Below are 14569 nucleotides of genomic sequence, written 5' to 3' on the forward strand. Positions count from 1 at the left end.
TGGCTCTGCTGCGCAGCTGGGCAGGAAGAAGACTGGCAGGGCTATAGTGATAGGGGACTCAATTGTAAGGGGAATAGACAGGCGGTTCTGCGGACGCAATCGAGACTCCAGGATGGTATGTTGCCTCCCTGGTGCAAGGGTCAAGGATGTCTCGGAGCGGCTGCAGGACATTCTGGGGGGGGGAGGGTGAACAACCAGCTGTCATGGTGTACATAGGCACCAACGATATAGGTAGAAAATGGGACGAGGTCCTACAAGCTGAATTTAGGGAGCTAGGAGTTAAACTAAAAAGCAGGACCTCAAAGGTAGTAATCTCAGGATTGCTACCAGTGCCACGAGCTAATCAGAGTAGGAATGTCAGGATAGAGAGGATGAATACGTGGCTCGAGAGATGGTGCAAGAGGGAGGGATTCAAATTCCTGGGACATTGGAACCGGTTCTGGGGGAGGTGGGACCAGTACAAACCGGACGGTCTGCACCTGGGCAGGACTGGAACCGATGTCCTAGGGGGGGTGTTTGCTAGAGCTGTTGGGGAGAGTTTAAACTAATGTGGCAGGGGGATGGGAACCGATGAAGGAAGTTGGAAGGTAGTACAACAGGGACAGAAATAAAAGGCAGTAAGGGGGAAAGTGTAAGGCAGAGAAGCCATAGTCAAAAATCAAAAAGGGTGACAGTACAAGGTACAGTGACTGAGGGGAGCTCAGTGAATAGGACCAGGAATACTAAAAGAAATAAAACGGGAAGTGAAAACATTAATGGTAAGCGACGTGGCAGGTTGTTACATGAAGATATGGGTTCGACGACAAGGAAAATTAGGAGCAAGGTTAAGAGGAAATATAACTTAGGAGAGGTTACTGATCGAGGTGTTAAGATTCAGAACAGAGGTAAAAAAGCCAACATAAGTGTACTTTACCTGAATGCTCGTAGTATTCGGAATAAGATAAATGAGTTGCTGGTGCAAATCATCGTGAATGACTATGATTTAGTGGCCATAACTGAAACATGGTTAAAGGATGGTCACGACTGGGAGTTAAATATCCGAGGGTATCAAACTTTTCGGAAGGACAGAGTGGATGGTAAGGGAAGTGGTGTAGCTCTGTTATTTAAGGATGACATCCGGGCAACAGTAAGGGATGACATCGGTGCTATGGAGGATAAGGTTGAATCCATTTGGGTGGAAATCAGGAATAGTAAGGCGAAAAAGTCACTGATAGGAGTAATCTATAGGCCACCAAATAGTAACATTATGGTGGGGCAGACAATAAACAAAGAAATAACAGATGCATGTAGAAATGGTACAGCAGTTATCATGGGGGATTTTAATCTACATGTTGATTGGTTTAACCAGGTCGGTCAAGGCAGCCTTGAGGAGGAGTTTATAGAATGTATCCGCGATAGTTTCCTAGAACAGTATGTAATGGAACCTACGAGGGAACAAGCGGTCCTAGATCTGGTCCTGTGTAATGAGACAGGATTGATTCAGGATCTCATAGTTAGGGATCCTCTCGGAAGGAGCGATCACAATATGGTGGAATTTAAAATACAGATGGAGGGTGAGAAGGTAAAATCAAGCACTAGTGTTTTGTGCTTAAACAAAGGAGATTACAATGGGATGAGAGAAGAACTAGCTAAGGTAGACTGGGAGCAAAGACTTTATAGTGAAACAGTTGAGGAACAGTGGAGAACCTTCCAAGTGATTTTTCACAGTGCTCAGCAAAGGTTTATACCAACAAAAAGGAAGGACGGTAAAAAGAGGGAAAATCGACTGTGGATATCTAAGGAAATAAGGGAGACTATCAAATTGAAGGAAAAAACATACAAAGTAGCAAAGATCAGTGGGAGACTAGAGGACTGGGAAATCTTTAGGGGGCAACAGAAAGCTACTAAAAAAGCTATAAAGAAGAGTAAGATAGATTATGAGAGTAAACTTGCTCAGAATATAAAAACAGATAGTAAATGTTTCTACAAAACATAAAACAAAAAAGAGTGGCTAAGGTAAATATTGGTCCTTTAGAGGATGAGAAGGGAGATTTAATAATGGGAGATGAGGAAATGGCTGAGGAACTGAACAGGGTTTTTGGGTCGGTCTTCACAGTGGAAGACACAAATAACATGCCAGTGACTGATGGAAATGAGGCTATGACAGGTGAGGACCTTGAGAGGATTCTTATCACCAAGGAGGTAGTGATGGGCAAGCTAATGGGGCTAAAGGTAGACAAGTCTCCTGGCCCTGATGGAATGCATCCCAGAGTGCTAAAAGAGATGGCTAGGGAAATTGCAAATGCACTAGTGATAATTTACCAAAATTCACTAGATTCTGGGGTGGTCCCGGCGGATTGGAAATTAGCAAACGTGACACCACTGTTTAAAAAAGGAGGTAGGCAGAAAGCGGGTAATTATAGGCCAGTGAGCTTAACTTCGGTAGTAGGGAAGATGCTGGAATCTATCATCAAGGAAGAAATAGCGAGGCATCTGGATGGAAATTGTCCCATTGGGCAGACGCAGCATGGGTTCATAAAGGGCAGGTCGTGCCTAACTAATTTCGTGGAGTTTTTTGAGGACATTACCAGTGCGGTAGATAACGGGGAGCCAATGGATGTGGTATATCTGGATTTCCAGAAAGCCTTTGACAAGGTGCCACACAAAAGGTTGTTGCATAAGATAAAGATGCATGGCATTAAGGGGAAAGTAGTAGCATGGATAGAGGATTGGTTAATTCATAGAAAGCAAAGAGTGGGGATTAATGGGTGTTTCTCTGGTTGGCAATCAGTAGCCAGTGGTGTCCCTCAGGTGTTTGTGGAAAAGGAGCAGAACCTTTGACTCTTTATACAACAGCAGCTAAACGTAGAAAAATGGCTTCTGCCACAAGGCTCGATGCATCCTGTCCAATTCCGGAGCAGTGAACACTTCATCCCTACCCACCAACTGAGAGAACATTTCTGAAAAATACTCGGTTGGCCTTGGGGCCCTCTGCTCCCTCTGACAAGCCCACCACTCAGGTTCATGTGCTTCGACCTGTTCTCCAGATTCACCACTTTGGCCTTCAGGGTCGTACTCCTATCCGACACGAGCAGCATTTCAGCTTCCAACGAGGCAAGCTGATCCTTGTGCCTTGACAAGGCCTTCTCCATGCCCTCCAGTGCCTCCCTTGCTCCTTTACAGCTTTGGTCGTCTTGCCAGCTGCTCTTGTGTTGGGCCCAATGCCTCCTTGATGGTAGCTTTAAACAAAGCTCTAATCTCCTTCCCTTGTTGCTCGAATTGGCCATCCATCTGCCTGCCCACTAATGATATGCAAATGACGTTTACTGTACATGCAGAGTAGAACGCATTAACGCCGCTGTCGAGGCACCGGAGCATTGCAATTTGGCATGCACCCGGCGCCCACCACAATATTGGCTTCATATCCAAATCTCCGTCCAATCACCTTTCCCGGTAATGGCGGCGGTCCTCGGTGAATCCTGCCCAAAATCTAACAGCTACTACAAAAAGTACTGTGGATGATGGATCTCTGAAATAAAAACAGAAAATGATGGAAATACTCAGCAGGTCTAGCACTATCTGTGTAGAGAGAGACAGAGTTTCAGGTCTGTGATCTCTGATCAGAATTGAGAAAAAGAAATGGCAACAACAGTACATTGATTACAAAAATCAATGTACTGAAAAAAGAGTTGACGAAGGGGGCCCGAGCAGGGTTGGAACAAGGAATCTTCCACATATCCCAGAAAAAGGCAGGCATAGCTAAGTTCCGTGAGGGTACCCATAGCAATGCCTCTTATTTGCAGGAAGTGAGTTGAATTAAAGGAGAAGTTGTTCAGTGTTGTTCAAACTAGTTCAGGCAAGCAGAGTTGAGTGGTAGAGCATGGAAAAAGGTTGGGCCTCCGTTCGAGAAAGAAGCAGAGAGCCCTTGGAGTGATGGCCTGATGAGGAAATGGAGTTAGAATTCTGATGAAAAGTCATAGACTTAAAAGCCTAAACCTTCTGATATTCAGAGCAATGAAATCTAGACTTTAGTCTGTGTTGCATGTTGGGACCCTGCAGAAGTCTTGGCGCAAACCCATGTTCCGTAATTGCCTCAGTAGCTTAAAATTCTTATGAGCTGACCTTACTCTTGGAGACTAGGGCTAGATATGTGGAACTTACCCGAATACTTACCCTGTAAATGTTACACAGCTGGTGTAACAGAATGAGAAACCAACGTAACTGAATCAAGCACCACAACCAACTACCCTAATCAAACCCCTGACCTTATTCCCTCCCACCACTCTAAACCGACAACCCCTTCAGATCTGCCTCCCCTCAAACCCAATCCGATGATCTTCCCAATTCACCATTTCCCGCAACTCAAGCCTAGTACGTCTCCAACTGAACTACCCAACAGAGCCAACTTGACTACTCAGCCAACCTGTCCCAATTCAACCAACTACCCGACTACCCATTCACCAACTCACTAATACAACCACTCACACACACACTCGTTCAATGAAAGACTTGAAACCTTTAAAAACTTACCTGACTATGGCAGCTACAATCGTAAAAAGGAGGCATGTCCTCTCTTCGTCTGTTTTCTTTTAATCTCTCTGGACTTGCCCTGGACAGGCTGCCTGAGCCCATTACTGCTGTAGCCAGGATGCAATATAGACCGGGTGCAGAAAACCTGGTGAGCAGCAGCGATGCTCCCAACATTGCTCGACAATAATATCTGGGTCAAAATGTTGGGGGGGGGGATTCTCCAACCAGCGGCGCCTGGATTGTGAATCGTGATAGGGCGGAGATTCGGGTGTCAGTTGACAATTGAGGTCAGTGCCAGTGCTTCGATGCCGGCCTGAAAGCATTCCATGCCCTGCGCCGGCATGGGCATGCAAAACGTACAGCAGCATTTGTTAACATATCATTAATGGGTCCGACATGGTAGTCTCCAGCCTCCCGCTATGCTTCGCCTCCGCCAGGCAGAGGTGACACCGGCGCGGTTCACTTGTGGTATTTAAAAACAGGGACCGGATGCCGTGGCAGCTAGGGGAGAGAAAGTAAGAAAAGTTTCCAAAGGTACATTCTCGAGCTGGGGCTGCAGTGCAAACCAGGGCCACTGTGTAGCCCGTTGGACCTGGATGGACACTGGAGTACTCACCATGCTAACATGTCCACCCTTAACCCTCTGCAAACAATGGATTTCAGACTCCAGCCAGGAATGGTTGACAACTGCATAGCTGTGGCAGCCCTTGCAAACGTAGTGATGCTGCAAGAGCAAGAGCTGCTCGGAGAGGACGCTGCAGAACAGGAGACTGCCCTAGAGAAGCAGGGGTCAGCCGACGAGGCTGGAGAGCGTGCCATCCAACTGACCGAGGGGGAGATTGATGTGTTGGGTGCTCTGGATCCGTGGAACACATACAGGCCACCAACACTTAAAATAGTGCAACACTATTTTATTAAGTTAGAAACTGTTGAACATACTTTCACTGTGGGTTAACACGATGTTAGATTAAACTAAAGACCTATGCCTGTCCTAACCAGTCTATGCACTCAGCACATGGTGAAGATCTGTGCTGTACGCTGTAAGCTCTGTCCTACTGAGAGGCTGCATCCCGAATGAGCAGGAACTCTGATGCCCTCTGTCTATATAGTGAGTGTGCTCTAACTGGTGATTGGCTGTGGTGTTGTGTGTGTTGATTGGTCTTGCTGTGTGTCCATCAGTGCGTGTTTCTGCACCATGATATACGGCATCCAGCAATATCTCGAGCTCTGGGTCCGCGAACCTCGGGGCTGCTCTCTGTAGTGCCATCACCTTGGCTGGAATCCGTGTGTGTGGCGAGTGGAGTTTATATGCAGCTCCAGTTTGTCAGGCTCTCTAATGCCAATCCAGACCCGGTGAATCCGACATTGGCGTCAGTTGGAATTGCACGAGTTCCGCGTGGTGTGATTGCTGGCCCATTAGCATGTCCTGAATGACTCCGGCACTGGCACCCCCGTCGGGACCAGGGAACATCCCCCATTCAACATGTAATCTCTCAAACGGAGAATCCTGTCCGTTAAATCTGTTTCTCTCTCCACACACTCTGCCAGACCTGCTTAGTGTTTCCTTTATTTTCTCTTTTTATTTGATCTAACAACCAATTCCTGATTCATCTCATCTTCTATCCTGGTGATGACCTGGACAATGGGGCTTTTCAATTAAAAAATACGTCATCTTAATTCTTAGGCACCTCTCAGCTCTAATCTGCAACCGTTTGGTTGAACTCCCCTGACTATAAGGCTCGCCACTGGGAAGTTATTTTATATCACAGAATTGGGGCAGTGGGTGGTGCTGTGTACAATATGGGATAATTATGTCATAGATCTCTAGTATTATAGTACATCTCTCCTCTATGCATTGGTTTGTGCTTTGAAATCAGTTTAGCATTTAGAAATTAAAACTAGATATTTGTATTACTTTATAAGAGTGACTTAAGGCATTTCTACAATGATAATGAATTATGTGAATGTTTTAGATGTATAGCAGAAATGGTTATGTATTTTGCTGATGATTGTCACCAATCACTTTCAGGGCACAATTCTTTTTTTTTTCTTTTTTAAAATGACTTTTTCTGAGTTACCAAGCCAGGGCTCAGAGTGTGGGTCAGGGGCGAACCCCTAATCCAGCTCCTCGCCTGCTCCAAAAAACTAATTCAAATTGAATCCAATTCATGGTCCCCACAAGAGAGACATACCAGATCTGAGCCAAAGGCTCAATCTACATTACACTTGATCTTAGCCAAAAGGCCGAGAAGCGATCAGGGTACAATTCTGTTGGAAGTTCCTAATATAAAGTACAACAAAGTTGACAAATAAAAATACTATGAATCAACAAAGACAAAGAGCAAATTTGTTGAACAAATTTCACATTTTGATTTAACAAAGATTACAATGCCTCAATCATTGAAGCTTCAGTACACCTTGAATCAATCTGATAAAGCATTTTGTTTTCACTGCAAGCACCTCACAGGTGACTTAGAAAGAATGTTTCAAAACTGAAATGAATAGTGGGATTCAAGTCGCCAAGTAAAACATTCACTCTGGCCCACACATTCACTGATAAATTGTCTTACTGAAAGAAAGGGTTTGACAAAAGAAATGCAGAGTGGTGCTGATTATGGTAGATTTTAATCAGAAGGTTTCATAAATACCTGATTAAAACGATAGCATGTTGTTCACCTGATGATCCACCAGGTAAAATGCCTGGAGCATTGAGAAATTGAAATGGGAAGGTCACGGGTTTAATACTTGGGTCAATGTTGAGTTAGCTCATTTGAACTAAGGCATCACTAGAAATTTTTAAGTTGATCTCAATGTGCCTTGATTAGAAACGGTCAGATATTTGGTTGCGTTTGCTGCTAAGTGACCTATTTTTAATTGTGTACTATATGTGTGTTTATGATGTGTGTAGAAATCAAGATTGGGTTCAGCTGCAATGCCCCCTTAACAGTCAAATATCTCCAGGGTCAAAATGATAATTAACTTCTTGAGAGAAACAATGGAAGACTGAGGAATTAATAGAGTTGTAGTCGAAGAAGAATCAATGCCTTTTAAAGAGGAGGAATACAAAGAATTATAGATTTAAAACGTTGCAAATTGATAAGCTGAACGTTACCTGTTAAAGTATTAAACCTGCTTTGAATCGGCTTTTTTCATGTCAAGTAACATTCTATTTTTGTCAGTAAATTAAACCATGAGATTTTCTGCAGTACCCTGAGTTAGAAGTGACAAGAGGCAACAGCTGTTTGGCCTGGTTGTAACGTTTTAGAGTAAATATATGAAGCAGGCAGAAGTGCCACCACTAAGGTGGGAGGCGAGTCCACTTCAACTGCCAGTGGCAGGACCCTGGAGCAGCACATTGCCAGCATTGGCTAATTAAGTGGGTACCACTGGTGTTGTGGTCCAATTGAGGGCAGCTGCCTGCCCCAAAGACCTGTCAACCCAATCAGGTGCCTGCAACTCAACAGCTTCAGCAGTGCCACCATTAGCAGTGACTGCTGCTGAGGCAGCAGCTGTGAGAAGAGGGCTAACTGGGCCCCGTAATTGGTCACTTCAGCATCTCAATTGGGTTCTCGGTAGGTAGCTGATCTGTCACCTTTCCTACCACTGACAAAATAGCATGGCAGTGGGAAGACATTGGGCAGCACCCCCCCCTCGACTTCCCCCTCCCCACCAACACCTTTGCGTGCCATTTGGCCAGACGTCCCGCCTCCCAGCCCTTTACCAAACGGTTGGTAAATTTAATCCCACTGGGTGTGCATTTATCCCTCATACAGTAGTTGAAAACAGAGCTTCCTGTGAAAGGTTTTAACTGAGGAACATCCTATGAGCATCAAAGTAGAGTGGTTCAGATTTAAGAATTGAATGATAATGCTGCTGATGGTTGAGAAGTGGCATACTTGCTTGCAACGTGGTTGTGAATGTATCTTCAAATTTCTTTACAACTTTTTTAAGGAAGGTTTATTGCTCTGGAGTGAATTTTTCCAAAAGTATATGATTAATTGACCTGATTTCCTTAATTAAGATTGCAAAATGGACGGTATATAAAAGAAAAATCAGCTGAAAGGGACTTGTTTTGATGCCCAGATCCAATGGAATAATTGATAGTTTTCACAACAATTGGGAAGCTTGCATCAGCCAAGAAAAACAACATAAGAAGTTCAGCTTGTCCTAGATAAATTATGTTTGCGGCACCTGTCGTGTTATTTACCCTGGGGTAACACAGACTGCAGCTGGATGCAGTTGGACTGTAAAGCATACACCAAACTTCGATGTTGGTTCAATAAGATTTCTTGAACTTCTTTAACAATGCCCACAGCTTGCTGTGGGTTGACACTCTACTACTCTAAATGTACTAACTCTAACTAACTAGACCAGACTAGCTCTGATCCACGTGGAGAAGGTGCTAACTGATATATACACCCTGACTGTCACTACAGTTGTCACCAGTAGAAAGAGGCAGAGAGCTGATGCCTCGTGTGTTTTATAGTAGGAAGCCCCCTCTAGTGTTCTGTCTGGTGATTGGTTGTGTTCTGTCCTGTGTGTTGATTGGCTGACCTGGGTGTCTGTCACTGCCTGTCTTTACCTCATGATGTGCATGGGTGCATATTATGTCAGCACACAATGTACATTTATTATTAATTATGTCTTCTGCAAAGTCAAGAGGTGTTTTTCTGAATCATTGTGTAGATGAGAGACCATACTCTACATTTAAGGTCCATTAAGTTTAAGTTTGCAATACAGTAAATCTGGGCGCAATTCAACTAAAAGGGAACAAAGACCCAAAGCGAGCGGGTTAGCCATGTGCTTCCCAGCGCTTGCAGCACCAAGAAACACATGGCTATAAAATGCGACCCGTGTTAGATAAGGGGCCTAAGCAGGGAACGCGCGGCCGAGGCCGCAAATAGCCCCATTTTGTACACTGAGGAAATCGGCTCGCCGGAACTCCTCAGTGTGGTGAGAGATCGAGACACCTTTAAAAATGGCATCCCAATCGTTGAGGCCTTCAACGCAAACGCAACCACCCCCCAAGCCCCAATTCACTATGGGAGGGTCCACCCCCCCACCCCCCCTCAGCGCCGCAGTCCCAGTGCTAACCACTGCGCCACATGCTGCCCCTGGTATCTAATGTTAATTAGGGCACTTAATGATGCCCCACGGGCTTTACACCGGAAATTACTGTCCTGGCGGCTGATTCACCAGGACCACACCCAGCTGCTCCCTGCTAACAAGTTGGACCAGCAATTAAACTGGTCCTGCAGAGCAAACCCCAGAAAGCATGCAGCCATGCCACTGCGCAGACCAACTCCGTGATTCAGGGATGCCGACCTGGCCAGGCTCATAGACGTGAAATCCAGATGGGATATCCTGTTTCTCTGCAGGGCTCAGGGGGTCAGCCACAGTGCAGCCAGTGCCGCTTGGGAGGCAGTGGCAGCAGCCGTCAGTGCGGGAATGTGTCACAAGGAGGACCGCCGCCCAGTGCCACAAGAAGCTCAACGATCTACACCAGGCCACACGGGTGAGTTGACATTGGCCCCCTGGCACGGTTCCGCCTGCTACCCCCGGAGCCCGCCGCCCCTCACCTCCCGCCGATGACCCTGCACCTCGCACCCTCCCAGCACAACACTGTGACGTCTCCAAAACACGCTGGCATCCACCAGCACACTCCACCCATGTCCCCCGCCATGCCCCACCCCTATGCCTGATGCATGAAGCAGCTCCCCTCTGTATCCCCACAAGAGAAGTTGGCCCACAATAGACGGTAAAGGGCCCAGGCAGGCGACAGGGTGCTGCACACCAGGGTCCTCATCCCCTATGGCCCTGGAGGTCACGGGGTGGCTGAGGACATTATGGTCACTGACGTCGACATTGGCCTGATGCAGGAGGACTTTTCTGAGGTGGTGCAGAGCATGCCCCAGTCTCAGGTAGGCTATGCCGAAGCACTGCGGAGCATGTCTCGGTCGTTGGGAGTTGTGTCCCAGTCTCAGGTGGAATGGGGCGAAATGGGCAGTGTTGGATCAGGTGCCCAGTATTCCTGCACAATATTCATTTCCATTTACTCTGAAAAGGAAAATTGGACGAGGGTATCAAGGGTGGATAATTCGCTACTATCTGTTTAACATACTTGTTGAAGTTGTGTATCTCGGTGCGCAACTATAATACACCCCAGGGTGAACATTCTGATCACAGTTGCCTTTTAGGGCCATGTGTTTAGTATGAGCATTTAGGTAAACTACCGGAGTTCTGTCAGCAGATTTGTATTGTAAAAAGATTAGGCTTGTTCTACAATAGTTCTATTATTGGGGAAATTCTATAGAACTTACAACCACGGGAGATTTTGATTTCCCTATGGCAGGCAGAAATGCAGAGAGAAAGTCACCAGTGATTCGATCATTATACTGGCCTGTGGCAGGCTGTAACACATTTGCATTCAATGAAACAGTCTTCAATAAAGTCCTACCCTCAGAGTAAAGTTAATCGAGCACGAGAATCTTGTATCAAGTTCATTATCGTTTAAATGTGGCATGCACCAATTGGCTTTGTGCATTGTGACTAAGCTAAGCGTTGAGAGATTGGTGTTTGGATGCAGTGAGGTCTGATGGAGGGAAAGGAGATTGGACAGATGTTGATATTCAGGTGCAGGGAATTGCAGTGGAAAGAAGATAATAATCTTCTCGGTGGTGTAAGAGGTTGGGAATGGGCGGGTCAAGGCAGGGATTGAAAGATCGATGAAGAACCTAAAGGACGGGGTCGGTGCTATATTGGTGGGTTCCAGAGGGCCGAATTGAGGATTCTGAGCAACGAAGGCAATAGTCACAGGGGGGAGTTGTGTTTGGTACGGGGACAGGTCCAGAATCAGGGTCAGTTATTGGAAGGTCTCATGGGGTTGGCCATGGAATGAACAAAAGCATTGAGGAAGATAATAGGAGGGCTCAGGGCCAGAGTGGAGGCATTGGGATGGACATGGGTGTATACATTGGGGAAGAGATACCATGTGGAGGGATATGGTAATAGGGTCCAGGATAACAGGGGTGGTTCAAGGGTAGCAGCGGGAGAGGAAAGGATTTGTTGGTTTGGTCAAAAGTGATGGAGGCAACCGTGTCTGGGGGACAGTAGAAGGTGCTCATCTGTGAGATGCAGCAGATTTCCTTGCCTTTGTTTGAACTGATGCCCTGAGACTTCATGGGGTCCAGAATCAATGTTGAGTGCTCCGAAAGCACTCATTCTGCTGCCACCTCTGGTGGGTCTATCCTGCTTGTGAGCAGGATTTACACAGGGATGATGATGCCTTGAACATTCTGTAAGGTATGAATCCATGAGTGTGATTGTTGTTTGACTAGTCTGTGGGGCAGTCCTCCCAATTTTGGCACAACCCCCCCTCTAGATGTCAGTAAGGAGGAGTTTGCAGGGTCAACATGGCTGCATGTGCCATTGTCTTTTCTGGTGTCTAGGTCAATGCTGGGGGTAGTCCACTTGGTTTCATGTCTCATTGACTTTTCTGTAGCAGTTTGAGTGGCTTGCTAGACCATTTGAGAGGTCATTTAAGAACTACATTGCTGTGGGTCTGTAGGCCAGACCAATTATGGACGGCAAATTTCCTTCACTAAATGATATTAGTGAACCAGATCGGTTTTTACAACAATTGGCAATGGTTACCATCACCATTGCTATGACTAGCTTCTAATTCCAGATTTATTAATTTAATTTAAATTCTATGGTGGGATTTGAATCCATGTCCCCAGAGCATTAGCTTGGGCCTCTGGCTTGCCAGTCCAGTGACATTTCCACTGCACCACCATCTCCTCATAATTTTATCTACTTTACCATCAATGAAGACAGCAAGGCTGCAAGATCAGCTGTGTTCACTGTTGGGGTTTCCTCGAGTGCAAGATGTCATTGACCGCATTCATGGGGCCACAAAAGCTCCCTGGGGAACAGCCAGCTGCTTTTATAAATTGTAACAGGTTTCACACCTTGAAAGTACAACTGGTGTACAACTAAAGGAGAAGAATAATGCAGGTCTCTGCTTGTTTTCCAGGGAGCTGTCAAGACGCATACATATTGTCCAACTCACAGCTCCCAGAGCTTTTTGAAGACCAAGTCCAGGTTGATGGGTGGATCCTTGGTGACAAGGACTATTGCCTGTATACATGCCTTCTGACAGCAGTGAGGCATCCGTGAGCATAAGTCTCTAAAATCAAACTCCTGCGTCCACCGCAGCTGACATTGAGCACACAATATGGCTTCTTAAAATCTGCTTCAACTGCCTTGACTGGTCTGGAGGTGCTCTGCAATATGCACCCGGGCTGGCATGAATTTTAATGGTCTGCTTGTACTTATCAGTTAGGTGCTGCAACGTGGAAAGATGTTGCCAGGGGAAAAGTGCGGGAAACATCAGCCCTCCTTAAATGACAAGGATTTTTGGAACATAAGGATGGGGCCATACATCCAAGTGGGCCTTTCATGGATGCTAACACTATGGAGAGATATGAGCGACCAACTTGATTGACACAAGATTTGCACAACAATAATATATCTGCATGATCAGCCTTCCAATGCTAGATCTCCATTAAAGTCCTGAGGTGTAGATCTAGCCCTGCTTTCCTCCCTTGCTAAGACCAGAATTCTCAACAAGTTAGAACAGAATGGGAACCGCCATAGTGCTAATTTTTTTTTTCGACCACTGCATTTTGATGCAACCTGACATCACCAGCTGTGGTGGAGGCTGTCTGCTAATGCCATGTCCCATCGCCTTGGATGACCATGGTGGGTACCCTTTAGATAGAGCAAGGAGGTTTTAAGGGCTTCAGTCTACTGGTGGTTTCCTTCACTGATGCCGGGGAGGAGAAGGGGGGTGAGGCGGGAGCATCCCCCTCCTGCCTGCTGGAGCTGTTGAAGTTGACGGGATTTGCAGACTTGCAGACTTGAATTTATGGAAATAACTTCTTTGATTTTGTGAGAGCAAGTAAGGAAGGTAATATTTGAAACTGAATGAAACTCTGAAATATACTGAATGGCAGTATATGTATCTTGTTAATTGGAGTATTTGCTCCTGCACTGGACTTCCTCATTCTGCCCTGCACTGGCCTGTGATGTCAGCTGATTTTTCCACCGTGTTGCTCATCAGCAAGTTCCGTGTTTGCTCACCTCAAGACACACATCGCAATATTGACCACATTTACCGCCATTGTGGCTAGAGGTAAGCCAGGATTTCAATTCGGCAATTATTCACCCAGGCTTTTTACAAATTAATAAGCATTACTGATCAATTTGTGTATTTTTGTGGCTTGCACCTTTGGCTTCTGTGGGACGAGGGTGAGGGGTGTCGGCAGGTGCATGATGTCATGGGGGAGGGCCAGAAATGAAGGTGAGCGGGGGCCCCATGAAATGTAAATCCGCCTCTGACTGCGCATTGTTCAACTAAACCAAATGGATGCCAGCCGTTCCCAGGTTCATTCCCCAGGGTAGTGCCTTGACTAATCTGAGTCAACCTGTGTGGTTTGAATTTAAACAAAGCTTGGCAGTTAACTGTCAGTTATCAGTTAACTAGTGCATTCTCAATGGCAATGCCTCTACATATCAGATTCCACTTACCAACTAATTAGCACTCTCTTCTCATCCCGTATAAATTGTTGTTTACCGTTTACATTTGGCATTCTTAAGAATTGTCCTGATGAGTGCAAATTAAAAGCTTTTGACAATCTTATAGTTTTTCGTTACCAGTTTCCCACTTTGCTGTTGTCATCATCAAGTAATCCAACAAAGTTATAGTCATGTACAAAGTAAAACTGTCTATACTCATCTCCAACTTGGATGGTTTTCCCTTTGCTTACTTGGGAAAATTGAAACTAATTGGAGTACCCTGGTTGACACTGGCTATCTGTGGGCCCACCTCATCACAGGGAATGCAGCAGTTCCGGGACAGGCCCACCGCCACTTCCAGTTAACTATAGATGGGTAATGAATACCAGCATCACCGCAACCTGCGAACAAATGAAGAATAACGTTCAGACCAAGGATGAACTTCAAACAGCTGGGGCGCGATTCTCTGCTCCCGCACCGG

At 45.9% G+C, this 14569-nt stretch overlaps 1 non-coding gene across 1 annotated transcript; it reads right to left on the reverse strand.

Annotated features, from left to right (window-relative positions):
• Nucleotides 1-6570: 6570 nt before the first annotated feature.
• On the reverse strand, nucleotides 6571-6765 carry LOC140427561 (U2 spliceosomal RNA). The gene has a single exon (XR_011948566.1). It is a non-coding gene; the product is annotated as a U2 spliceosomal RNA (small nuclear RNA).
• Nucleotides 6766-14569: the final 7804 nt, after the last annotated feature.

This window comes from Scyliorhinus torazame, chromosome 7, assembly GCF_047496885.1.
Source record: "Scyliorhinus torazame isolate Kashiwa2021f chromosome 7, sScyTor2.1, whole genome shotgun sequence".
Taxonomy (NCBI): domain Eukaryota; kingdom Metazoa; phylum Chordata; class Chondrichthyes; order Carcharhiniformes; family Scyliorhinidae; genus Scyliorhinus; species Scyliorhinus torazame.